The following is a 27,943-nucleotide window of genomic DNA, read 5'->3' on the forward strand; positions in this document are numbered from 1 at the left end:
TATATAATATTCCACCAACGTCTGTTTCTGGCTGCATTTGAAGATTTTCATCTAATTCCAATGATACTCATTCAACTACATCAGTTTTGGTTGGTCTCCATTTAAAATCCAGACTCCTCGGTGTCCAAGAACGAGACAAGACTGAGTGAGAATGTGTCACAGTCTGAGACGAGTCTTGAGCACAACAACAACAACACACTTCAGCAGCGCTGTCCAGCAAAGTTTTGTTGGGACAAGTTACTTTGCGACACTTCTCCTTGCATTGAGATTTTAGGCTGAGATTCTCCACAGAAAAGCTGAGTCACAGCAGTGCTTTTCACTCTCTTTGTGATGGATCTCCTCTTCCTGGCCATGAATTCAGATTACCTGGCACATCTACAGTCAATACATCACTTCCACTTATGGCTCCCACAATATACTGAACAATGGACTGTTAGTGTATGCGATCAAACTCAGACAGACTATTAAATTAGACAAGAAGGGGGGGGGACTCTTTGACTTCATTAAGTAAAAGTCATTACTTTCGGACAAAAAAAAGTGTCTTTGTATTAATATAAATTAAGGAAAATTGCTCCAAAAATAAATCGCTTGTCACAATTAGTTATTGTAAAAGTGAAAAAAAAAGAAGAATGTTAATTGTTTTCAGAAGCCAATCAAAGTCAGAAACAGTGGCACAGCTCAGGTAGAAAGTGATTGTGCCACCATCGTATCTCACATAGTGAGTGAGCGTGGGGTTTGAAGACTAATCAGGTGTTTCTGCTGACCAAAGGCTAATGGTTCTCCTGACAACAGCCTGGCAGGGGTCAGTTCAGTCGTTCAACCTGACCTTTACAGAAACTCAACTCAGCTCAACAGTTGATATGTTAAAACCTTTTAAGGTCTTATATAATGTAATTACACACACTCCAGAGGTGTCAATGTGTCGCTAGGGTTTTTGACAAATAATAAGATTCATTTTTTTTCACTTTCTTAAGTGATTCTCTTGACACTTCTCAAAAGTAAAAGTGCTTAAATCACAGTCAGAAATAGTTTGCATGTTATTCTCATGTTTGTGTCAAGTTTCTCTGGCTTCTTCCTTCCACAGTCCAAAAACATGCAGATTGGGGTTTGGTTAACTGGAGACTGGAGCTCAGTCACTTTCTATTAAGGATGTAGGAAAACCCACTCCCATGTAATGTGGATATGACAGTTACACACATTGGCTGGATTTTTTAGATGTAAATCATTGAACTCAAAAACACTCTGGCAATCATGCCTCTATCCAAATCACTCCATTTTTGTTGGATGGAACTGCTGTCAACATTACCCTGTTCTTAAGCTCTACTGAAGTTACCTCACATTTTGTTTGAAAACTCTACAACTGCAAAGGAGAGAATCAGCTTCCTGTTTACACCAGCACATGGGTGTACATTTTGCCTGATAGATCACATACTTCTGATATGGAGCTGAAAGGCTGCAGATTGTTTGGTTTTTCTATAAAAAATATTTGATGTTATATTTGAATAAAAGAAACACAGTAGTAAGGATGTAGCCTAACTCCTGCAGTTTCCCCATGTCCATTTTATACACAGCTGTCTGCAGGAATGTGTAAAATGTGGTATCTTTAGACAGATTTTACACAAAATATACTTGGAAAAGTTCATGAAATGCCCAGAGGGAGCAGCCTGTCTGGCAGAAGATGAGATACTTACCCATATTGATGTAGAAGCTAATGCAGATGCTCTTCTGGTGCCAGACAGCAGAAGGTGTACAGCTGCTGACCCTGCCGGTTGTGGAAATGCTCCTCCAAATTGCAGCATGACTACAGCTAAAATCAGAAAACAGAACCTTAGAAACAAGAATAATGTGCAGCCACAAAGGAAACTACAGGAATGATTATGCAAAAATCTTCCCACCGGCAAGTGCAAGATGAGGATGTCAGTGGAGTCTAGACTTTGAAGTTGTTCAAGTTTTATCAACCTTTATTTCCTTCACCAAGCTGTTTCTTTCTTTTGTTGTCTGACTCTGAATAACTCCTAAAGTAAATGACACATTTTTATTAAATGTTTTGAGAGATATAGTTTATGGCCCGAGAAAGACATTATTACATTTTGCTGACGATCCTGATTTTGATTCCGAATTTTAGAGGTGTAGGGGAAAAGGAGAATATACTGACACTGCGGAAAACTGAGCGGCCCTGGCAGAGATTTGTGCTCTCTGAGTGCTTTCACTGGTAGACACATTTCTGTCCCACTTGTGGTAATTATGAAAGATGTTGGTAAAAACAGGCAGGCAATAGGCTGACGACAAAGAGTCATTAGAAAATAAACAAGAATGTTTTAGATCTGAATGTGAACATGGCAAATCGTATAAAACAGAGGTCTCAAACTTGTGATCTAATTTTAAGCTCATATCACTCACCATCCTGACCAGATGTACTAGATGTACTCATTCACTCACTCACTCACTTGATTGTTTAACATTTAGGAGGATTTATTGGCAGAAATGGAATCTACTGCCCACAATGTTTGTAATATTACCTGCGCAAGCGGACTATGCAAAGAAGCAAAGAAGGAATATGTCTGCCTACATAACTCTGATGCATAAACAAATGAAGAACAAGGATGGATGGAAGGATGGAGTGTGTGATTATGGAAGGTGTGGAAGGCCACAGTTGTTCCCTGATGTTTAAAGAGAGGGGTGACTGAAGGAGTCCACCATTTGTTGCAATCTAAAGTCTCACAGTTAAATGTCAAATAAATGATTGAATCCACCTTGAGTCTTCACAAAGAATACTTTACTTTTACTACAGGCAATGCTTTCATTTCCTCTCATTTCAAGCCATTAACAAGTTCAAGCATGGCATACCAATCCTTTTGTGTACAGAAATCATGGGAAGACTTTTACCTTGCTCTTTAAAAAAGCCTCTGATGGTGATGCTGTATGGGTTCCCACGTCTTCTTGTCATATTGATTTTGTGTCTGTGTTTTCGATTTCCTCAGCATATCCTTGGGTCCTGCCAAATGTGAAGACTGGGTAAGTGGATGTCAAGAAAATCAAAGGACAGATCAGCACAAAGTAGTAGCTAGTCTGAACCAGTGTTGAATCAACTTGCATGGACTTCATATCATCTTTTTTTTATTGCTGCAATACCCAGATGTAGATTTAACCCTTCAGTGCTACCACGTATTTGTTGAATTCTACTATTTTACTAGGGTTAGGGTTAGGGTTCTACTATCGCCACTGCAAATTGGCTTTTTGGCTTTATAAAACATAGACAGTATTCTATATTATGGGTAGGAATCATAGGGTAACTGTAACTGATACAATATGTGATACATATCCTATGATGGTAATATCACTATACAGTGATTCTGCTACAATAAATAAGCCAGACATCACACCATATTTCTTATATGTGTCTTATAAGTGGAGGAGGAACCTTTAGCTCTGTCCATAAGTATCCTGCTGTCAGTCTCTACAAGTAAACGCCACATCAATATTATGTCCCATGCCTATGTTATCCCTATGTTAGATATTTTTAATGGGAGGCAATCACGGTCGTAACATGGCGGTGTCACATTTGGGACAGCTCACGGTTAAGATGCATAAACCATTCCAGAAGTGCACAGTACATCTGTAAGTATGTGGACTGAAGTATCCATGTGACCAAAACTTGAAAATGAGAATCGTATAAAAATCAGGCAAAGGGCAAATCAAGTGTGCCTGTATTGTGAGCATGTGGGTCATTGTCAAGCTGTAATGGAAATCAGACTTGGCAGCTGAGCGTATAAAAGCAGAGGATTGTTGAAGGCCTCAAATCCCATGGAGAGAAACCAACTCTTTAATACTTAATACAACGTAAAAACATGGTTACCAGCCTTCACTTCAATTCCATCAAATGATGCAGCCGAACATGTGTGTCATGTGTACAGTACTGCATATTTTTGCTTGTCTGTGTTTTTATATGCATGTGTGGGTTTGCTTGCCACACATTTTGCCTCTAAACTTGCATAACCTACAGAGAGCGGGACAGGGGTGATTACATTTGTGTAAAAAACAAAAACTGATGATGCAGCCTATAATGCAGTGGTAACATATGAGTCTTTCCTCCCAGCCAGTGTTTGACAAGCCAACATGCTCGCTTCGATCTCCAGGGTGATAGAGTGCATCAGTGTGTGTATAACCCACTGCTTTGTAGCGGAGAGCCATGCACCTCTAAGTCTGCCTTGAATAGGGAATGACTGCTGAATATTTCACATCCCACTTCTGACATTCCCCCGCTCATCTCATAAATCATAGTTTATGGATCATTTAGCTTGCTCCTGATGTATGCGTCTGTTTGCGTGTGTGACACAAAACAGCATTTTGTTTGGGAGGAGTTTGTGTTGTTCGCACAATGCAATCAGACACACAGAAGTCACACGAGAATGCAAGCCCGATCGAGGACAAACGAACACACACAGAGTGATATCATTCATAGCACTTCTGTCCTTTAGAAATAATGGTTGAATCAATAATCGGCCAAGTGTCACAGCTTTGGAGAACTATACTCGGGAAGTCAAAAGCACCTAATCACAGAAAACACACGCCACCAAAGGACCAAAATGCCTACAGTACACACACTGTTATTCTGGTTGCCTTATTTAGCATCTGCATTTGTGTGTGTATATTTATCGCCATGCAGATCACGAGGCCATTCTGTTTAGTGAGCTGTCAGACATTTGGTTGGGGTCAGAACCCGAGGGACTGGAATCGGGAGAGTGTGGGAGGGTGATGGGGTAGCACGGAAGGAGGATAGAGCAGGAGAGAGGGGTGAGATGGTCCAGAGGGACATTGGTGAACTGTGCTGACAGACACTGTGAGAAGACTTACAATGGCCTTCGGCAGAAAGAAAGACAGACACATAGACAGACAGACAGAGAGGGAGAGAGCAACAAAGATAGAGGCTTTAAAGCAATCCAAACCCTGGAAGCAGAGTATTGAAGAGGCAGGTAGAGCTAAGTCTCCATGCTCCTATCATGTTGTTGTTAGGGTCTTGCTTCACCATGTGAAATGCCTCTACCACCAGCTCTTTTAGAACTACTTCCCAAAAAATGTTTTTATTTCACCCAAACTTTCACTTCATGGATTCTGTGTATACCCAACTTTCTGTCCCTTATTTGCCCTCCAAGATGAGGAGGAAAGAAATCAGTGGCGGAGACTAGGTGGGTGTGGGTGTGGAATGAGCATGTTAAAATCACACCGGCCTCAGGATGGGAGGGGAGTTCAGGTGTTTGTGCCAAGTTTTTTTTTTTATTCCTAGCCATTGCAGAGTTCATGTGAGCATGAGAAATGGATATTGGAAAAACAATAGGTAAATGCTATCTAGTGCCAGGATGCACATTCAGGTACTGGAGGAAGCGAGAGAGATGTTGGTGGGGGGAGGTGGTGGGCGCTTAGGAAATGGAAGGTAAATGACTGTAGGTGCCAGAGGGTCAAAAGAGTTTGGCAAGAAATACAAAATAATGGAGTAAATTGCAAAATAAATACGTAATAACCTCATTCCTTCAGGCAGAGACAAATACATTTACCTGAAGCAAAAGGAATTAGGCACCCCCTCTCTGATGTTGTTAAACAACAGAAATATCCCACTGTTGCATATCTTTCGAGCTGCACTTGTGTCAAAGGAAACTGCAGAGACCAGGTGATTTCCTGCTTTCCATCAATAAAACATTAGCAGCTCAAAACTTCTCCTGGGACACAGCGCCAAGTGAGCTAAACAAATGGAAATTCATATTGCATGAGGGGAACCATGCATGAGGTTGTACGGTGCCGTTATGTGTGTGTAAGGAAGTGTGTTAGCATTGTTTGGCAATTGTTTACCATTTGACATTTCCATTTAATTTCTTGTTTGTGCCAGGGTGAAATGACAATCAGAGCCAGACATTGTTTTTGCGGGGTGAATAATTTGAAAACCAGCAGCAGGCAGTGGTTGAGACAGACTTTACTGCTGTACACTAGGAGTCTGTGGACGTGTGGGTCGGGGCGGAAGGCTGTTAAACACGAGCCAAAAAATGCTGGTTTAGTTGTTTTCTTGTGCTTTTGCAGGTTTTGTACCTTGCAAAAATGCAGTTTTTTTTATTACAGTTGGACGGAGGATGAATGACTGTGCCTTAGTCTTGCCTATACTCAAAACAGTACATTTCATTATTCTTGTTTACATCAGCATAAATGGTCCGATTGGGCTTCAGTGTAAGCTATCATCTATCAGCTACCCCCTTTCCTTCCTCACACTGTTTTGCTTCTCATTTTCAGGCTCTGCAGCCTTATACATTTTGGAGGAAGGGAGCTGCATTGAAGTGAAACGCGGAACTCATGTTTGATTGTTGTGGTTGCTAAACCTTTGCTCCAAGCTTCCTGGAGTTTAACAGTAAACAACATTTAGTTTACAGATGACTTCCTTTTCACTAGCAGGGACGCTACAATGTCACAGCCTCTTGATGTACATGCCACAACCTTAGCATTATTGATAATGTGTTATGACCACAAAAACAACACAAAAAAGTTCTCATACCATACAGCATGGAAGTATAAGTGCCCCCCTAAGACTCAACCTTGGACTAAGCAGCATGAATGGACTACTCACTCTGCAGCCACTTCTGGTTGCTATAATTTAATGTAATGAATGTAGAGGAATATGTCAGTAAGATTTGGAACCAAATGTCATCAGTCTCCACCCACCACCAACTTCAGCAGCACTCGATTAATCAAGCCTTTTATCATAGAGAGGTAGGATGGAAGCCACTTTGAGTGAAATGTCTGTGGCAGGCCACTTGCTGTTTGACAGACGGCATTTAAAAGGACTCCTAAAAGCATGAAGAAAATTATTTCTGTAATATGATTATAGGTTTAAAGAGGCAATTCTTAAGGAAGACCTCCAAACATCACGTCTAGTGAACACAAGCCACTGCTCACCATCTTAGCTTCCTGGCATCAAGGACCCTTTCAAATTTCATTGACCTGAAGCATAAAACCAAGACACCACGGCAGTGGCTTTAGGACAAGTCCCCGACCATCTGAAACCCTGCAGACCATCTGTGCAGACACTTGAAGATGACAGTTCACAAATGCTCCCCATCCAGTTTGATGGAGCTTGATAGGATCTGGCAGAAAGAATGAGATAAACTGCCCAAATCCAGGCATGAAAAGCTTGAGGAGACTTACCAAAGATGGCATAAGGGTTGCAATGTTCTGCCAAAGAAGCCGCAGCAGTGGAGGGAATTATGGGTCTACTTATTTCTGTTGTGGTTATTTATAAAGTGCAAAAATGTCTGGAACTTATCATCATCTCCAATTTGTTGGACAAAAATGTGGCTGCTTATTTATTTTTTTAATTTAAAATACTCAGAATGAAACAAATCCTGATAAAATGCAAATAGTAAAAATTCTTTGATGACAAAATTACCATTTGGAGGAGAAGGTAGTAAGTACAGTGTAGTGTCTGTGTCTTTTAGCTTAGTTTTTGTTCTCTACCATCTCCTGCAGAAAAAACCCCCGTGTATTTTACCTGCTAAATACTCCATGATAAGCTGTGACTGTCTGCTGTTTGGTCCTGAGCAGGTGGTATTCTCACTGAAAGCAGTTGGCTGCTGCAGCCTGATACCTGCTCCACACACTCCGCATGTGCAGGCTGCATCGCTGATCTACTACAGCTCACACACTTATGTTACTCAAACTGCTTGGGAGCGTCTGCCACAAGTTTTGTTGTAAAACACACTTGTAGAAGTGTTTCTGTTCTCAATTCAATGCCAGGACCTCTCAGAATTTAGCCATGCATCCATCAATCCTGCAGCATCACTTAATATAAAAGCTTTTAGGGTACAGATCCTATATTGTGTTGTGACAGACATACATATGAAGACATTGAAACTGTGTTCAAAGATAATTTTCACTGTACAAACAGGTGAGACATCTTATTTTGACAAGAGCAGTGCAACTTAAGTGGGCCTAGCTGCTCTGATCCTGATAACTTGGATGTCTACATGAAAAGCAAGTTGTTCTGCCATGTTGTCTCGTTACTCACGCTCAAAGATTGAAATTGTGTGAATGGATTAAATTGTATTTTAATTCAAACAATAGAAGAAATAAGGGATACTGCCATAAAACTAAACAAATACAAATGAAATTTCCATCCAGTGACCTCAATTATTTTTTATTTTTATATAAATTGAAAGAATAGTTACACTTGCAAGTCACATCGGGGTGGGGGTGTGAATCCCAGCTATGTTACTCTTAACCAATCTTTAAATGGTAACAGTGTGGAACATCAGTGTGCTGTATTACACGGGTGAAAATTGTATCCATGTTGACTTCGAATGCCTCATTATCCAGTCAAAGCATCTCCTTGATCTGACAAGCTCTCTTCCCTCCTTTTATCCCTTCATCCTTTAATCACTTCATCTCCCAAATTTCTCTGCTGTTTTGGAAGATGAACAGCCATCTGCACGCTGCAGTTTTCTCTTCAAACTTCTTTCAGACTTAGTATTCAGTAACTTGCTTACCTGTCACCCTTCTCCCCTCTTTCCTTTCACTCTATCCACACACACACAAAGAAATAAAAATAAAGTGGAAAACACAAACATGCTTTCGTTGCTGTTGCCCCTGGTGTCTGACAGGCGATGATTAAGACTTTTTTTTAACGTGAAAGAAATCAAAATCTACTGTCATCACTAGGGTGATAAGGTAGGAGAGTGGGCTGTTGTCATGGTGAGGACTTTGAACTTTGATTGGCTGGAGGCATGGCCTGAGGCGTTTGGAAGGCCACCACTGGACCATGAAGAGTGACAGCCAAAAGTGACAGGAAGCTGACCACACACACATGCATGCACAGGAAAAGTTATTTTCAAATGTAGTAGTGTCACTCTGCTCATGTTAATGGTATGCAAATGTATACATGTACATTAGCATATTCTATGTACAATGCAACCTCCAGCCACTTTATTAAGAACATAGGATGCCTAATACAGTGGCAGGAGTAGCCCCTTCGAGATTCAAAATGTTCTGCATTCAATTCAACTCAATTTTATTTGTGTAGCGCCAAATCATAACATACATTATCTCAAGGCACTTTACATAGACAAATTCAAGGAGAGCAGAGAACCCAGACATTCACACAATCAGCAAACACTAGGCATCGATGGAGATAAAAAGTCTCCCTTTTAAAAGAAGAAGAAATCTCTGACAGAACCAGACTCAAAGATGAGCAGCCATCTGCCTCGACCGGTTGGGGTGAAAGGAAACATGTGGGACAGAGGAGAGGTGGGGGACAGAAAGGGGGGGGAGAAAGAACAAGAGGGAAAACAGGTAGAGACAGAAGAAAGAGACCAGGATCAGATATACAACAATTGTATCAAGTTATACATTTAGACAGGACATTTCTGAGTCAATGATGGCATGTTTATAGAACTATGATGTCATTTATATAAGCTGCAGCAGAGATTGTTGATAAAAATTATACTGATATTGACTTTTAATAATAGCCTAATAATGGAGATTATATGTGTAATAATAATAATAATAGTCTCGAAACTGGATCTGGATCCTGCAACCTGCAAGATGAGGACACAAACTAGGGAGAGAAAGAACAAGGTTGAAGACATTTGAAGTCATATTAATACCTTGAGTGTGCGTGCACCACAGGAATTCCCCCAGAATTCTAGTTCTATAGCAGCTTAACTAAGAGATGGTCCAGATCCCTGTGCCAGCTCTAACTATAAGCTTTATCAAAAAGGAAGGTGTTAAGTTTAACTTTAAATACAGAGAGTGTGTCCGCCTCCCTCTCTGTCACTGAGAGCTAGTTCCACAGGAGAGGAGCCTGGTACCTGAAGGCTCTGCCTCCCATTCTGCTCTTACAGACCCTGGGAACCACAAGTAAGCAGTGTTGTTTTTGTCAACGATGACAAAATTATTTAACTGACGCCCCTTTTTTTCCATGACGATAATGAGACGGTTAAATTGACATAATCTGTCAAATAAAACCTAAAAATTCCTTGGTCCCTGTTTCAAGAGGGGCCAAGTGGGTTACAACATCGCCGCCAAGCCCTGGCTCCCGATCTACGCAGGTAGAATGAGCCTACGCGTTAATGTGTGCGATTGCTCCACGTTTGTATAAAAATAACTCATTTGATAGTGACCCTAATTTTGCTTTACATAATTAACTGACTTGTAAACTTAAGAACTTTGAAGATATTTGTGAATATTTGTGAATTTGTGAATGAATCTCTGACGGCTGGTTTGTTGATGAGTATGTGTGAATTGAATGCAGCGGCCACCGAAGCTTGTACATGTGATTGTGCATGTATGTGACTGGATGAATGCAGAGATATGACAGCCAAGCACACAGCAGAACAGTTATGGATTTTAGCTTGAGGGCTGCTCTAGGGTTCCATGAATCAGTGTGTTTCTCTTATCCCTCTCTTTTCCTCTTCCTCTCATCCACCTCACCTCTTCTCTCAGGGACTTCAGTCACTTTTCTTTCTTTTAACCAAATGAAAACTCCCCTTTAAGCATGCTGGTGACAGCTATTAATAACTTCTGACTACCTTCATTGAGTGTTTGCTTGTGAAAGTTCATCAAGGTTATGTGCAATTTGGAGAGAAATGTTGAAACTGTGGAAAGTTTCTCCCAGGGTAGTTGATGTAATAACTTGTAAAACTATCTTCAGTTTTGTTGGGGTTTTTTTTGCTTTTAGATGAAGGAAGACACATTTAATATGAAAGGGAGGGGAAAAGGAAACATTTCAAAATGCATATTGTGAAAATAAAAGAAGAGGAAGAAAAGGTTACATTCAAACTTTGCTTCCCCTCTTTATTTTGCACGTGCCTTTTTGCCAATCTATTGCAACAAGGTGAGCGAGACTTGACATGACCCACCGTGTAAAACACACTGGCTAAAAAAAAAATCCCTCTGAAATACGTGTGTTCCCGCCTGTCAGCAGTGATGGTTATGGAAAATAAAAATGCACATATTCAGGCGCTGTGCTTTGGGGAGCTCTTACCGCTTCCATCCGTGGAGCAATTTCAGCATCGAGGAGAGAACAAAAAAGGTAAACACATGTCACTCAGTTTCAGCAAGCTCCTGTGAACGCAGTAAGTTGACTTGTTTGTTGCCTCGCTTTTTGTGTCTCCCTTGACTGCCTTTCTTTGTGAACATACATATGGTGTAGGTGCCTTTGTAATTTCATTGCCCTTAAATATGTTTCATTGTGCCTGTGAGCTTATAAATATGGTCATTCCGTCTGAATTTCAGTCATTTATGTGATCTATTATTACAGATTTCTATGATAGGCTCAATACAACCTAAAATAAATGTAAAACAAGGACAGGAATGATAAAAAACACCTTTCTAAATGCAAAAAACCCAAACATTTTATAGTAACCTATCGCCACACAATGTGTCATTCACATTTAATTTGCACCTATTCATGTGCTTCAGTGCATATAGTCTACTGCATGAACAGTTATTTTGTGACACAGCACACAAATAGGTTATCTGCAAAGCCGCCTGCATGTGTTCTCCGTGCAGGTAATCGTGTGAAGCATGGAACAAATGCCTTTGAGTCTTGACAGGCTAATAGGATGGAGTGACAGTACCTCTGATACACACTGTCACTCAGATGACCTGAAATCTAATGACTGTTCGAGAGGCAAAGCATTAAACCCTCAGCTTAGTGGGGCCAAATTTTGTAATTTGCTGGATATTGGATTGTGCTGAAGTCATTGTGTTTGCATTACATGGGTTTGGGTTGGGGCAGGAATAGCTTTGTCACTAAACATGCAGGGGAAGCGCAACAGTTATACTGCCTTATATTTTCACCAAGTCATTTTAGCAGTTTAAATATAAACACAGTGAATGCTGGGACATTTAGTTTACATTTAATGTATTGGTTTGCGGATATAGATATATTTGAATCCAGGCCAGACAGGCCATGTGAGTGTTACTGATGTGATATGCAGATGCACTGTACAGCATAGGAAATTGTACACTTACCAGAGCTTAATGGGCTCCTTCTCTCTGTGTGAATGTCAAGAAATAAAACAAATAAATAAAACCACTTAATCATAAACAAACCAACCAACATTTAGCAGACATGGACATTTGTTGAATAACAAATACACTAAATATTGTAGGACAAAAGATAAGAAGAGTGGCTTCATGTTTACCTCAAAACCTCTTCACCTTGTGTATTTGATTACATATTATGCAGTTACCATAATATGCAGCTCCGACAGAAGCTTGTTTTTGAAAGTTTAGTACATACTCAAGTCCTACTTGCCCTTGGGCTCCAAATATAATCATTTGGCATTGAGTCAGGATCCAAAATCAACTTGAAAGCAATGAAAACCAATGCAAATGAAATGCATTATCTTTTAATTATCTATCATTATAACCATCTTTTGTATTATTTGTTTTTCACTGATTTACTGTAGTAGAATTAGGAACCTTCCACTTTTTATTTGCTTTGCACACATAATACTTTTTAATCACGCATTTAGTTTATTTCATTCATAGAAAAAAACAAAACACTTGAACATGAACATGAATACTATTTTCTAAATTAAATGGAGCAGAAAATAATCTCATATTCCCCTCTTTCACAAAACTCATCAATGTCTGTAACTGCCGTCAGGCCAATATGTCTGCACACACATACACACACCCAGAAAGAAATTGTAAAATTCTATTTAAAAAAGTGAAAACCTGTACTCATGTCACACTTGTTGCACATTTTCCACCAAAATTGGAGCAAACAATTTGTGATTACATCGTAAGTATATCAACAATTAAAGGTTTAGACTTCCCTACAGTATTTGAAGAGATGGGTCTAGTATTGTCATCTACTGTGTTTACGGATTCAGTGTACAATAGCAAAAATATCATGTGAGGAGTCTACAATGGGCATGTCATGACTTTTTACCGCTGACTGTCTGCTACAAGTGATTTTACTCAGTGTGAAGACTCTCCTGAGTCTCCTGCAGTTGATTAAATCCCTGCAGTGTACTGTGTGTGCGTTCCATCTGCAGTCTCTAATTTGAAAGCACCATGCCATTACACACAACGACCCATTGTGGATACTGTGACTAAGTCATTCACATCCAACACCAGGCTGCTGTAAAACAACCCACCCACCCCCACACACACACACACTATTTGCATTGAGCACTTTATGAACTACAGTTTAATTAATGTGCTTTAAATTGCAATGTGATGTTATGCAGCAGTAATTGAATGAAAGTATCATGTAAGAATTTCATTTAGTGGCATGTTATCTTTTGAAAAAGTAATAGCACTCGCTCATCCATAAATGGCAGTATCCACATCGTACAGTGCATTTAAAGGGGCTACATATGAGAAATGTATTGTATTGAGTCATAAAATGACCATGATGTGTCATTAGAGAGCAGAGAAAAATGTTAAAATGAAATACTGCATTCACTGATAACAATGGTGCAGTCGATTAATTTGGATCTAAGATTTTTCATTTGTGGGCAGCAAACTCTAGTGGCCACCCACCTCATAATGCAGCCCATGGCACAAATTATTTCACTTTTTTTTATCTAAAAAGCCTCACTATCCCTCTCAAAAATGTCTTGACCAGGGGTGATACATTTATTTTTGTTTTGTTTGTTATTATCATTTATCCCTCCTCTCATAATGTGATATTCTCCGATGCTATGACTCACCACTCTTTCACATCCGCCTGTTGCTGACACTTTAACCCTATATTGTAGGTTTGAAATTTATAAGAGAACACATACAGTGAACACAGTGTAAGTGCAGCACCTTGTTTATGTGTTTAAAGGGGAATTCCGGTATTTTTTTGGGTGTGTATGGATTAAAGGGGATGTTGTGTAAAATATGTACAGCAGTGACCACCAGTGTTTCAAACAGGTATTGCAATCCCAAATCAAAATGAGGAGAATGTGGTAGCCTAAGGCAATTCAAAGGGTAATTCCAGTGTTTTTCGACCTGGGCCCTATGTTTATAAATGTGGGTGTGAATGTGAATAGTGATTACAAAAAGTTTCATAATTGGTCCAGTAGATCGCCGCTGGCGGAAGTAATGACAGGCGGCACTGGCTGCAGTGAAATCTTACGGGGGCAACCACCCTTCTGAGTTATCTCCATAAAAAGTGCTTGTTTTCGCCAATAAATGGCAATGGATTGTTATGGCAAGAGTCTGTAAACATTACCAAGGGTGTTCACTGATGCTCGTAAAATCCGCTTACTTTCATTCTCACGCTTCTCTCACGGTATTCGCACACACACAAGGGCGTAGGTGTGCGATTTATTGGACTAATTGTGAAACTTTTTGTAAGTATTATTCACATACAGACCCACGGTTATAAACAAAGGGCCCAGGTCGAAAAATACCAGAATTTTCTTTGTCTACCACTTTCTCCACAGTTTAATTTGGGATTGCAATACCTGTTTGAAACACTAGTGGTTGCTGCTGTGCATATTTTACAAATGATGCCCATAAATCCAGAGTCTCCCACTTTTTTTCTAATCCATTGACGCAGAGTGATTATTTTGGACATGCACTTGTGTATTTCCCTTATGAATACTGACTTTGAATTTTGATAAAGAAAATGATAAGTTGTGATTAGAAAGTAATATATGCATTACCTCTGATTGCAAAATGAAACTTAATTAATTTACTATTCATTGTACTTTGAAGCGCTGACAGTTTGCCACATGCTGTTGATGTTTGTGGGATAAAATTATGGATTCTCCCTACAAGCTTGGCAGCAATCATACCGTATTTTGTCTGCAGGTGAATTGTGCATCCTGCTGTGTTACAGGAAGTGGTGTATAAATTCACAGAACGCTGGTAACAAGACAGAACCAGGCAAGTGATTTTTGCCACCATGCCTGTGTGAGTCAATTTAGCTCCCTGTGACTAAAGCCGAAAACCGTCTGCTTTAAATTACCTTCAACTAAAAATCCAGAGAAATGCCAAGACACAGTGAATCCACAAATTATGATGAGTTACTGGACATGGATACAATGAAAGAGAAGGGCCTTTCAAAGTCAAATGTAAATGCATGTTCTCTCCCTCTCAGCTGATTCTGCTTATGTTTTCATACTGTGTCATGCTTTGTTTGTCTGGACTGAGCTATAGATTAGTTCTACACACAGATACAATAAGGACAGTGGACAGAGTGGTTCCAGGGTTTGAATACATTTGGAATTGGGCAAAAGATGCATTAGTCTGTAGTCAGGTCAGCTGGTCAGCAGTGAGTCATGCCTGATTGCTTGTAGCCTGGAGCGGAACGTTGACTTTATATGTGGTTGGATGTTGTTTATCCTTCCCACTTTCTGCTTGAGTACATACTGCATAATACATGTATCTTCAGATACTATGAGAAAGTCTAAGTGATGTAAGCTACTTGAAACAATAAGACATTTTAATGTGAGTATAACTAAGGTAGCCCTTTAAAGCTCCAATGTGTGACTTCTATCATCCGTATTGAAAAAAACAGAACATTTAAAAAGAAAAAAGGGAGGAGCCTTGGACAACGAGCCTCACACTGTGTCTGAGTGAGAAAAGTGTGCACCACTGACACAGGCATGGAGTTAAATGGCCAATGCCAAAGTTTTAATGCAGTAGTTGGTGTCTGACCAGGGAGAAGCTGAAGGTAAGCTGATTATTATCACATCATGTATAATTTCAACACTGTGAAGATTTGCACCTGGACCAGCAAACAACATTATCACTGCACTGGTGCACCTAGAAAAAGGGTTTAGTTTAGTTTAGTTGCAATCAGACACAACCACAATTAAAAGGGGTTACATTAAAGATTAGAAATATTAGAAAAACCCTAATCCTAAAAAAAATATTGTTTCCGTCAGGACTAAAAGGTTAATTAATACTTCACACTATGCAAAATATTTTTATTTCATTGTTTATCTGTGGTCATTTTTCTCTCTTTTGGAGGTAAAGAGGTTTCAGTATCACTATGTAGCCAGAGGCAATATGTCCCAGCCTCCACCACCCTCTGCACTGAGTCTCTGGTTGATGTTCAGAAAATTTGATATCCCCTCCAAAATAGATTTCTGTTCAGGCTAATGGATTAGCAGGTGCAGACTGTGTGTGTGTGAGAGAGAGAGTAAGTGTGTGTAAAACTTGATTCTTTTTATATTTTTGGATGTTTTCGTGTTGGTGCATATCACTGGCAGGTTTCTCTCTGCAGACATTTCCCATAAATATTCAAACACACAGGACATAATGACAGAGCTGCTAAAATGATTTCTGCCTCAACTTCTTCCTCCTTGGTGATTTTTTTTTTTTTTCAACTAGCATTCCTTTTTTTAGTTGAATATATGTGTGCATGTTTTCTTCCATATGTAAAATGACTTTCTTGTGGAAGGAAATGGATTTGCGTATGTGTGTGTGTGCACACGCGTACCGGCTTCTTGCTGTCTGGGTGCCACATCAACACACCAATCAATGCTACATCTCCCATGAGTCTCCATCCAGTCACGCTGTCACCAGGAGGCAGGTGGGACGTCGGCAGCTGAAGGACATCTTCATAATGCACCTATTCTTTGACCTTGAAGGCCAAAAGTCAACCATGGATAAGCCCATGCCAGTTAATCAAGAACTCTACTGATACTGATCGATTAGTGGGCTGTGACGGAGCTGGGAATACACAGTTGTCAGTTTTAAATAGACTTTTCCTACTCAATGACACATACGCATACCACTCACACCTAATGCATGATGCCATCAGACACATGTGCCCACTGGTGGAAGTTGCGCCGTACCTTCCTGTGCACCGCTACCTGCTTGGCTGAGTCTTGAGTGGGATTCTTTAATGAGAGAGCGGTGCGGGCGCCCATGAAATCATTTAAATTTCAAATGCATGAGGTGATTATACCAGTGAATTAGCCTAGTGACTTATTGTGGAATAATTTAGCTCACTCAGGCAGAATGGAGACAGCTACTGTCTATGGAGATTTCACAGCAGACACTGGGGTAGAGTGGGGTTTGGTGGAATCACAGGTGGATGGGTTGATAAAAGGTTAAAAGAAAGAAGGATGGGAGAATGGAAAAGGGGAATAAAAGGAAGAAGAAGAAATAACAAAGTAGAGGTGGTAGTTGTGTATACAGACTCCCTCAAAAGACAAAGACAAGTGGTGGAATGTAAAATCCAGAGAAAGTGAGGCAAAAAGGGGGAGAAGCATGGAAGGATGTGTGAGTGGGAGGGGACGGAGGAGGAAGAAGATGAACAGAGAGAGAAAGAGAGAGGGGAGTAGAACAATCAATGGAGAGGAGTATTGGAGGTGGTAATTGTCTGACGGACACAAATGGATAGAAGAAAGAAGGAGGGCAATGATGCAGGTGCAGAAAGGGGGTAGGGGGAGAAATCGGGGAAGAGACAACAGGGATGGCGATTGTTCGTTTTTTCTTTGAGCTAGGTAACTGCAGTGAGGGTAAAGGAAGAAGAGGCAGGGAAGTGGGTGGGATCAAGGGATGAATTCCATCAGTTGCTACCTCACTAGTAGCCTTCGTTCTCACTCAGTCTATGTTCGCACAGTTTAGTCAAGCTAAGGCTGTAGTCCGACTAAGACAGACAATTGGACAACTCGCCAAGTCTGAGTACATGCAGAGGAGAAAATCAAATTATTGGCCGTGTACGTCTGATTCAGCCTCTGTAGGTGGCACTGTATGTCTCCATAAGCAAGTGCATATTGAATCAGTTTCTTGTGGACCTTTACGTCACAGAAAAACAAACATCGAACGGTGAGATGGATCGTGCTGTGGTTCTGTATGCTTCGTACCTGTTAATCGTACAAATCGATGCATGTTGATTGTGAAATTAGATGGAGCATGACTCTTGACTGAAGAAAAATGCCACCACTGTATGTTTATATACGTCAACTCCCTCTCTTTCCAGGTCAAAGTCCGGGGAGGAAATTGCATGTGCATTCTGCACATGCACCACATCAACTGCAGTCCGACTAAGCGTATACATGCAGGAATAATTGGACTATGACTCGCATTACCCCCTCCACATGTGATTTTATGTGATCACACCAGTACTTTTTGCAGTCTGTATGTGATCGGCTCACTCAGGACAGAATACAAAGTCTGAATGGCGTCCGTGCGAAGAAAGAAGGTGCTTCAGTTGCATTTACACATGTATGGCCATTACAGGACAGAGAACCATCAAAAGAAACTAAGGAATGCACAACATCACCATATCCCTGACTAATGACTTATAACCGATAGACTGCCACTGCTCCAAACAGAGTCACATTAACATTCACTTGTTGTGTTTCTGGAGATAATGTCCCTTTAGCTCAATTTTGTTCAACTCTTGACCCATTTAGCATTCAGTTTAATCCCTATGTTGTCTCTAAATAAATGCTACGTGCTCTAATTGGTCACTGTTTGAGCAGTGGACAGTCACGGATGGATTACCAATCAGGCACAAGCTCTGGGGACCTAACAGGCAAAATTTCACAGTACAAAACACAGTAGTACAAAGAGACACAGCATGACCGTAACAATAGGCACATGGTGATGCACACAACAGCCACAGAAATAAGCAAAGTGGCAATTAAACAAGGTGCTAGAATCAAGAACATATCAATGAACTACAGAGAGAAGCAAAATAACTGTGGAATGAAGCAAATTGACCATAAAGAGACATAACATGCACACAAAATGAAGCAATAGGATGATAAAATAGCAATCAAACTAAAAGGAGAGGCAACAACAACCACAAAAATAGCACAAATAGATGTAAAATATGCAAAGATAACAACACAAAACAACCACAACTACAAACTAGACAAACTTAAACTTAACTCCAAATTGTTTTGCTTGTAATTGTGTCACTACCTTGCTCATGTGTTTAAAAAGGGGCATATTCATTGAGCTGTGGAACCAAAACATGGACCTGAAACATGCTTAAATACTCTGAGCTAAAGCAACACAAGGTTTGTCAAAACAAAAGAGATCCCTTTTTTTTTTTACATCAGATACAGCCATTCAACCCAATTTTACTACAAAAAACATTTGTTAGTGGAGCAACTGCATAATTGGCTGTATTGAAAACTCCACAAGACACTCTTTCACATCAAATTTTGATTTTTGAACACAAAAATAATGTCCCATTGCTGTAGAGGACATTATCCCGTCCCCCCAAAGCACTTTACTAAAGCCTGATTTTGTCACTCAACATTTTCAGCATATGCACTGGTGAAAGTTTTCAGTCGTCCACTTGTAATCTGAATTTATTTGGAAGTCATTTGACCCAGGACTAAATGCTGACGTTATCTATTTTCACTGCAGACAAAAGCCAGTTGTTGGTGGGTTTTAGCAAATTGTACTTGACCAGTTGAAAAGAGGCTTCAGTGATAGTCGCTATTAATGATTCTGAGAGTCAAGAGTGAACTACAGTAGCACTGACCTGCTTCCTTCGTTTTTTCTGCAACCCCACAAAACAACCTCCCGACACAAACTGTATTACAGTATATTATGTTCAGCTGTCGGAGCAATTATTTGTGATTTTCTGTTTGATTGATGTGGCAAACATGTTTCTGCTTACGACCTAATAATGGATCAATCAGGGACAGGAGGGAGATCATTTAGAAACACAGAGAAGCCATAAATTATCTCTGATTGCCTTACACATGATTAATGCTACTGCGTACGTTTTTTTCTAATGTGATTCATCAGTGTTTTAGACGTAATTGGTGCATATCGGGGGTTAAATTATATGGGTGCAGCTGACTACGAAGTATTTGATATTTATATAAATATTGGGTATGTTGTTTTCTTTAATCAATGCTCTTCAAGTGGACAGTGTGTAGCACATACGGTTCAGGAAATGATTTGAGAAGTAAAAAACTCTCATAGTGATCTCAGTGTTCTAATAATAAATAAATAATAAAGCAGTCGCAGGGAATCAGCAGTTCCTGAAATACTCCATGTCATGTTCACAGGTGTTTAAATCACCTTTCTTGTTCATTGTGATGCTCGATTTCGGTTTCACAGAAATCCCTGCGTGCATTAGTATATATACCATATTGTGTAAACTGTAAACCACATAATGGCTCTCCACACATCAATACACAGTCAATATAAAATGTTATTTCACTAAAGACCAAGCTGCCCCCCACAGCTGGAGTGGAGTGGGTTAGTGGGTTTAGCCATTGTGCAACTTCAGTCATTAATCTACAAACTACAGCACGCAACTTTTTGTCTGGAGTCAGCAAAATCCTTGTCCTGCCCTTCTCGCGCATTCAAGTTTGTAGCCCCGCTATTGTTTTTTTATGTTGATGCGGTGTTGTTCTGTAAACACCATTTAGCCCTTGGCTAAATCAGTTGGGTCAAATGGAGTTTTGACACCGACACTGATGCTAAACAGACAGTATCAGACATAGGAGGAGGAGGACTTTGGCTTCCACAAAGTCATGCTGATCACGGAAGCATGCAGATGTTCACTATTTCATCTTCCTCTTAGCAGGTGGAATGTGAATTTCTTTAATTTGTTGCAAATTCATGTAGATGAGGCATATTTAAATGGTTTCATTTGTTGGTGTTATCATTGCAAGACACATTTATTGGGGTGTAAATACATTAAAGGTGTCTTGTGTAACTATTGGTGATGTTTTTCTGATTGTTGATGTTGTCATTGTTTGTTCACCAGGAACAGAAAAGACATAACATGATTTGCAAGCTGCCTCCTTCAACTGAACACTGGCTCTGTCAAGCAATACTATCAGACTGACTAAGGGGGCACTTCATTACGTTGTCAGTCATATGACAGAGTCTTATATTATTGTATTATAACAATCATTTTTAGTGACTTTAAACTCAAATGGAGTTTTGACATCAACACTGATGCTACACTGATTACACATACAGGAGGATTTTGGCTTCCAAGGAGTCACACTGATCATTGAAGCATGTAGATTTTCACTATTTCATCTTCCTCTTAGCAGTAAACATGTCAAGATTAAAATTTTTGAGAATAAAGTTGGAATATCGCTTTGTCTCGACATGTCCATCAGAGAGAGCAACAGCGCCAGAGGTCTCAGACATGGTTGGAATGTGAAAATGAGTTCACTCTTTTTTTGACTGGATGCAGTGAATCAATAATGTAAAGTCTCTCTGTTTAGTGACATACAGATTCAGTGGCAACCTGTTGACTGTTGTCTCCCTTAGATTTTTGCACAGTACTGCATGTGTGCGTCTCAGAGAGGCTGAAAAGCGTTTTTCTTTATTGGTTATACATAACTTTTCTTTTGCAGTGTATTTAGTGCACATGTTTTCCTGTCTGGATAAAAATGAAAATAGCATGGATATTTTCCAACTAATAAATGAAGTTACCTTCTCCATTCAACTGCTCTGTGGCTATTTAGAAATACTCTGGCCAGGACTGGGTTTGAGCTGCAAACTCCTGCTGCTTATGTGAGTTACTGTAGAGGCTGCGTGACACTGAACAAGAGCATCTTCCTTCACTGAACTTTCCATAGATAAGTACTTACTAAAAAAAGGCAAAAGTTTAATTTGAACTTTTTTTCTTGAAATCTTGCTCACCGATCACGAATGTGATATGTATTAATGGAGGATCATTATCGTCATTTTCAATCTCTTTGTAAATGAGACATAGAAAAATGACAGCTAATTGCAAGGTAGTGCTTCTGCCGAATCTGCCATAAAAGGATGCTTTAGTACAAGCTCTTATTAGAGACTTGGCATTTTGAAAGCTGGTAGTCATGGTTATGTGCTCCACTTATGTTACATCACTATAGGTTTCAGCATCCCTTTTACTGTAAAATAGGCACCCAGACTCAGGCATGAAAATGAGGGTTTGTAGAATGTCTGATGTCTCCACATCCCTGCTTTTTATGTGTGTGTCTCTGGATTGTCAGAGCCACCCACACAAGAATACCCCATTCCTGCAGGTTTCATCCCACCTCTATTTTCCTGTCTCCTTCACCTCTGTGCTTTTCTTGTCCCTCTCACACACCGTCCTCTAATTCCCTGCCCCTTTATTAAAACCACACGAAATAAGTAAAGAATTCAGAGAAAATTGCTTATTGTCTGACTCCAAATCCCACAGTGCCACCAAGTGGTCTACAACAACACAACAGCCTTTGAAGCATCACATACTGTAAACACTTATCCCATATACACTCAGAGCCACAGAGCTGGAGTGGTGATGGATCGGAAAAGCCAGAGAGTGAAGGTTAGCAGTTACAGGGAGTGAAAGCAGTGCGTGTGAAACAGACTCTCAGATAAATGAGGAGACGGACAAAGGTAGCGGAGTGTCGCATCAGAGGATCAAGAAAAATGACTGGATACAAAAGAAAATTAAGCTCAGCATAATGAAATACATTCTTCCTCTAACTCAACTCTGAGTGAAAAGTAGCCACGCTAAAGTTATGAAACACCACATCGTCACCATGCAGCCACCAAGGCCGGGTGCAAAAAAACATTCACAGGTGGTTAAATCACTTTTGACTTCAGTGATTCATTCCCATGGAGAGCAATATTACAGTTTTGAAATTTCCTCACTCTTCTCTCTCCCCATCCATCACCAGCTGCCTCAAAGTGAGATATCACCATGAAATTGCCAGTAACTTAAAGACATGTAGAAGACAATGTTGGAAGCAGGAAATGAAAAGCACTCAAGATGTGAGACGGTCATTTCCTCTGAATTATGTCCTTCAATTGTTTGTTTGGTTTCTGCACCAACAAATTGTTTTCATATACTTCTTGCATTTTCTATATTTTAATATGTCATAAAGGTTTTAATTGGATATTTAGGGTGATTCAATATAGGAAGCAAGACATAACCCTAATTAAACATGAGTTAGATAACCCATTAAATGTCCTTTTCTTTTCTTTTTTCAAAAAGCTTGCTCTCTAAAAGCTTTTTCAATATCCGAAGCAGACAGACTTCACAGACGTGAAACAAAAATCAGTCGAAAGCTTAGACCTTTAAAAGTTATTTTTGGGTTATTAAAGTTATTTCCGTCAAAGGTAATTCAGAGTGACATTTTACCTTTAAACAAACACAAATCCCAGTGTGGGTTTCAGTTGAAAGAACTTGGACGCAATCTCAGTCATGGGTCAAACATTTTTCATTTTAATGATTGGTTAAATGCTTGGATTTCATGTTCTGACTCACTGTGAATCACCTTGTTCTCCATTATCTGAAACAAAGACACTCAACAAATTGTGGAGGTCTGACTGTCTGTGCAGTGCATCATTACCACATCATTAACACGAGGCCAGGTGCGGAAAGACAGAAGAAAAGCTAACGAGAAGATGAGAAGGAAATGAGGGAAGGGGAGAAAAATAAATACAGGACCTGTCTTATTCTTGATTTTGTCTGCACTGTCAATTTTTTCCTGTCTCTCTCTCTCTCTTCACTTCCTTATTGTATCTCTCCATCATTCCCACACAGGGATCCCACTGCTGGCTGATTGGTCATACAATAAATGAGCATGATTGTTCAAAACTGGAAAAGAGAAAACATTTCCACTGATGAGGGGAAGGCTACCTCTTTTTCTCTGAGTTTCTTTTCTCACTTCTTTTTTTTCCTCCCTCCTCCGTCTGTTTGTTGTGCTCCACCTCCCTGGGCTCTTCGAGTGCATTAATCAGTCAAGCCACAGTGCCACTGCTATTACTCATCTGGTCAGAATAAGAGAGAGAACGAGAGGGAGGGAAGGAGGGGGAGAGAGAGGGAGAGTGAATGGGGAAGAGGGAGGGAGTGAGGGATGGAGGGAGAGCATAACAAAGACACTGAAACAGTGACAGAGTAAGACAGACCAAAAGCAGGACAGAGACATGAGAGGTAGAGCTTGAGGAAAGAAGAGAAAATGTTCAGCGAAGAAACTGCACCGCTCATTCATCTTTTAACATCCCTCCTTATACCTCAAGAGTTTTCATCTCTTAACCATCTAATCCATACCTCTACCCACCCATCCATTCATCCACTTATTCAGCCGGCAACCAGCCATGCATCCATTCATTCCCTATGATGCCACCTCCCCCACCCTCCCACCTAATCATGCATCTATCCTTCTATCTGTCTTCCTATTTCCCCTTTCACCTCACTACCCATCTTCAATCCATCTCTCCATCTCTCTGTCTGCACCTGTCTCTATCTTTATTTATTTCCTCATTCATCCAAATCAGATGTTTTCCCTACCTCACCGACAACATGGTGGACCCATTAAGATAATAGGTGTGAGAAACACTGAGCAATGTAGAGCTTTCACTCACTCATTGTTTACCACTTCATCTTCCACATGAGGGTCACAGCGGGCTGGAACCAATCCCAGCTGACAATAGGGCGAAAGGCAGGATACACCATGGACCAGTCACCTGTCCAATGCAGGTCCAACATACACAAACAGCCATTTACTCTCACAGCCAATTGAGAGTGTCCAATTAATCGAATCATTGTCAAACTGCAAACAGTGGGAGGAAGTCACATAGGAGAACATGCAAAACCACACAGAAAGACCCTTGGTCAAACTGGATTAAGTTTGAGAGTAAAGTAGCAGTGTTTGCATTTGATTCAGAGCAAATAAATACATAATAAAAAATCAAAACAGACAAAAAAAGTGAGATACTACGTACATAATTGTTATTAGTAGGATGGGCAAGGGTTACTGCCTAAGTGGCACAAATGATTTAATTTTGGTCTGACATGCATGCTCAATTGCAAAGATTAGTGATTCATTGTGACACAACTGTTATTTTTATGCACATCCTTGTCATACATCCACCCATGCTGTGCCAATCTCAGCTGACATAGGGCAATAGGCAGGGTCACACAATGGACAGTTTGACAGTCCATCGCAGGGCCACATAGACACAAACAATCATTCACTCTTATACCACGGTCAATTTAGAGAGTCCAATTTACCTAATCCCCATATTGCATGTTTTTGGGCTATGGAAGGAAGCCGGAGAACCCTGAGAAAACCCAAACACACGGGGAGAACATGCAAACTCCATGCAGAAAGGCCCTTGTTCCAACAGGGTCTCGAACCCAGGTCTTCTTGCCACAAAGGCAAGAGTGCTAACCACTACACCGACCATGTGGCCCTCGTTGTCATATCAAGATGAAATAAATGTCAACCTTTTCGAACACTGCAAGCCCTTTTAGTGTTTCTTTTGATTCTGATTCAAAATAAATCAGACAGTCTGGTCTTTGTCCTTCTCCAAAATTAGCTTTGAACAGCCGCTAAAGCTGACTTAAGAAGACTAAATGTGGTGCTATCTTTGGTTGTGCCTCCAAAATGGTGGCCTTACATCATACTGTAAAACTGCAAGTCGGAAATTTAGGATGAACATCGCACAGTGTGACTACTACCACGACCCACCTCTACTAAAGGATCAATAGAAATGGACCATGAAATGACACATTGGTCAACGCGGCACAGGCATAAAACCAAAACAAAGAGACGCTTTGTCCTTCGCTTCATTGTTTATCTCTAGTATGGCACTGTAGCACTGTAGAGGGATGACGCACGCTGATGAGGTGCTTGCTGATGTTTTACTCTTGCGTCTTGACGATGGATGGTCTTGACTTACATTGCAGCTTGCGATTCAGTCGTCACACAGTCTGTATACATCAAATTTGATGTCCTACCAAAGTTTATTAGTTCCATGTGTGGCTTGCAATGAACATAAAAGATTGCTCAAATTTCACAGTTTATAGGAGGCCTAAGAGGGGTCAGAAGTTTAGCAGAATAATATAGAGTTATTCTCAGGAATCATGATAGTCAACAGACAACCTTTCATGATAAGTCATTTTTTTTATCGTTGTCATGTTTCTGTCTGCAAAAGGGGTGGTCCAACAATAAAAACACTTGCAATAAAGAAACCATGCTGCTAGAATGGCTAAAACGTTACATCTTGACATATGCATGCCAATTTTAATTGCATACTGTAACTGGTAAAAAAATAACAGGAGAACATCAAATGAAAACTAATATGATAACAGGGAAAGCCGGTGAATGCAAGGAACCTCACGTCTTGTGGGAGAAATTGCAAATGGAATAGATGGCTCTATGAAATATACAGTTCCCTGCCAACACCATCTCAAGGTCATTGTGCAGGCAGTAAGCAATCAAGCTGTAGCTTTCCCAAGTTTTATGGTCACCTTATAGCACCCCAACCCATGCCTTACTGTGAGTGTCCAATCCACACTCAGGCACAGATTTCACATACCTAACTAGTCTTTAGTCTGGCTCCCCACGCCTGCAGTTCACAGGGTTAATGTGACCGACTTAAAACTGCACATGCACCCAGGGACACATGTACAACACATTCAGGGCAGGTAGGATACAATAACCAGCATGATGGCTCAGTGAGCCCATATAACACATCATTTTTATATTCAAATATACTTTTCACACCACCACAACATAATCATACATTCATGAACAAGGGTGGAGATAATGAATAACACCAACAAGCAGAAAAATTGACATTCACATTTCATTACGATGACTGACACTTTCATTCTCAGCAATTTAATTGGGGTGCAACAGTAGAATTTGCAAAAGTCCTGCCAATGAAACAGAATTACAATCAATAGCTATGCAATAAAGACAGACAGGATGGAAGGATGGGATGGCAGACATGAGTGAAAGCCTGTGGGAGCTGGAACCACAGCCAGGCCTGGGAATATGAATCACCAATGGTGGCAGGAAAGAAGAGCAGGTCAGTGTGTGTGTGTGTGTGTATGGACCCCAGACAGTGGCCTTGTGGTGTGCATGTGAGGGTCTTTGTGTTGACTAGTTTGCCAGTAGCAGGGTTTTATATTCCTTACAAGCAGCCAGTGGAGGGACTGTATGAGGAGGGTAACATGGGAGGGTCTGGGAAGGTGGAGGACGAGGCATGCTGTGGCGTTCTGGATGAGTTGTAGGGGCTGAAAGGAGTGTGGTCGCCGAGGGAGTCGCAGCAGCCCTGACAGCAGATGACTAAACTTGAGCAAGGAGCTGAACACAGTCTCCAGTGTGGGGGTGAGGGGGTGAGGGGGGTGAGGGGGCTGATGTTGTACTTGTAGTAGCACAATGATGCTGCATTGTGGGTTTGGAGTTGTACTGAATTTTTGACATTTGGGGTTGCAGTCACTGCAGTCAGGAAAAAGAAATCTAAATATATATGTACATATATGTATATATATGTACACCTACATATATGTGTGTGTAAACATGTTTACTGTATTCAATTTACCTGTCAACCCTAATAAAGTATATAGGCTGTCAACAACACTTTTTCACATTCGACTTTGCGTCTAGGCTAACTCTTCATGCCTCTCTCCAGCTAATTACTTTTCTTTTTTTTTCAGTTCCACCTCAGTATCATCTCTCCAGCTGTTCCTGGGCCATCCCCTCTTCCTTTTCCCCTGCGGGTTCCAGGTCAGAGTCTGACAGCAGATGCTGGATGCTGGTTTCCTCAGTGTGTTTCCAATATAGCCCCATTTCCTACTTGGGATCTGCACGTCAACTTTCTCTTGTCCAGCCCTTTGCCACAGCTCATCGTTACAGATTCTGTCACGCCACCTGATGTTTAATATGCACCCCAGACAGGTGTTAATAAAGGTCTGAATTTTCTCTTGCATTATTGTGGTTTTCCTCCAGGTCTCTGAACCATAAATTAGGACTGACTTGACACTAGAGTTGAAGATACGCATTTTCATGGCTGTACCGATCTCTCTGGAAGCCCAAGTGTTCTTAAGCTTGACAAAGTCAGCAGTGGCAAACACTACCCAGGTACATAGGACTCAGCCTCCCTAATTGGCTCTCCAGCTACTGTGACTAGAATGTCGGAGAAGGTGTTGATTTTTGGAATTTCAGTTTTCCTCTTGTTGATTTCAAGCCCTGCCTTAGCTGATGTTGTAGCACGTTAATGAGCATTAAATCGCTCAAAG

At 40.5% G+C, this 27,943-nt stretch overlaps 2 long non-coding RNA genes across 2 annotated transcripts in view; one reads left to right on the forward strand and one right to left on the reverse strand.

The window, feature by feature from the left end:
* Positions 1-911: 911 nt before the first annotated feature.
* LOC122771446 overlaps positions 912-27,943 on the reverse strand; it is a 42,386-nt gene continuing 15,354 nt past the window's right edge. Inside the window, exons 2-3 of the long non-coding RNA XR_006360604.1 lie at positions 2,887-2,995; positions 912-1,807 (exon numbers count right to left, since the gene is read on the reverse strand). This is a non-coding gene — a long non-coding RNA (uncharacterized LOC122771446). The remainder of the gene's footprint in view (positions 1,808-2,886; positions 2,996-27,943) is intronic.
* On the forward strand, positions 10,863-27,633 carry LOC122771445. Its single transcript, XR_006360603.1, has 2 exons — positions 10,863-11,065; positions 27,362-27,633. It is a non-coding gene; the product is annotated as an uncharacterized LOC122771445 (long non-coding RNA).

This window comes from Solea senegalensis, linkage group LG6, assembly GCF_019176455.1.
Source record: "Solea senegalensis isolate Sse05_10M linkage group LG6, IFAPA_SoseM_1, whole genome shotgun sequence".
Lineage (NCBI taxonomy): Eukaryota > Metazoa > Chordata > Actinopteri > Pleuronectiformes > Soleidae > Solea > Solea senegalensis.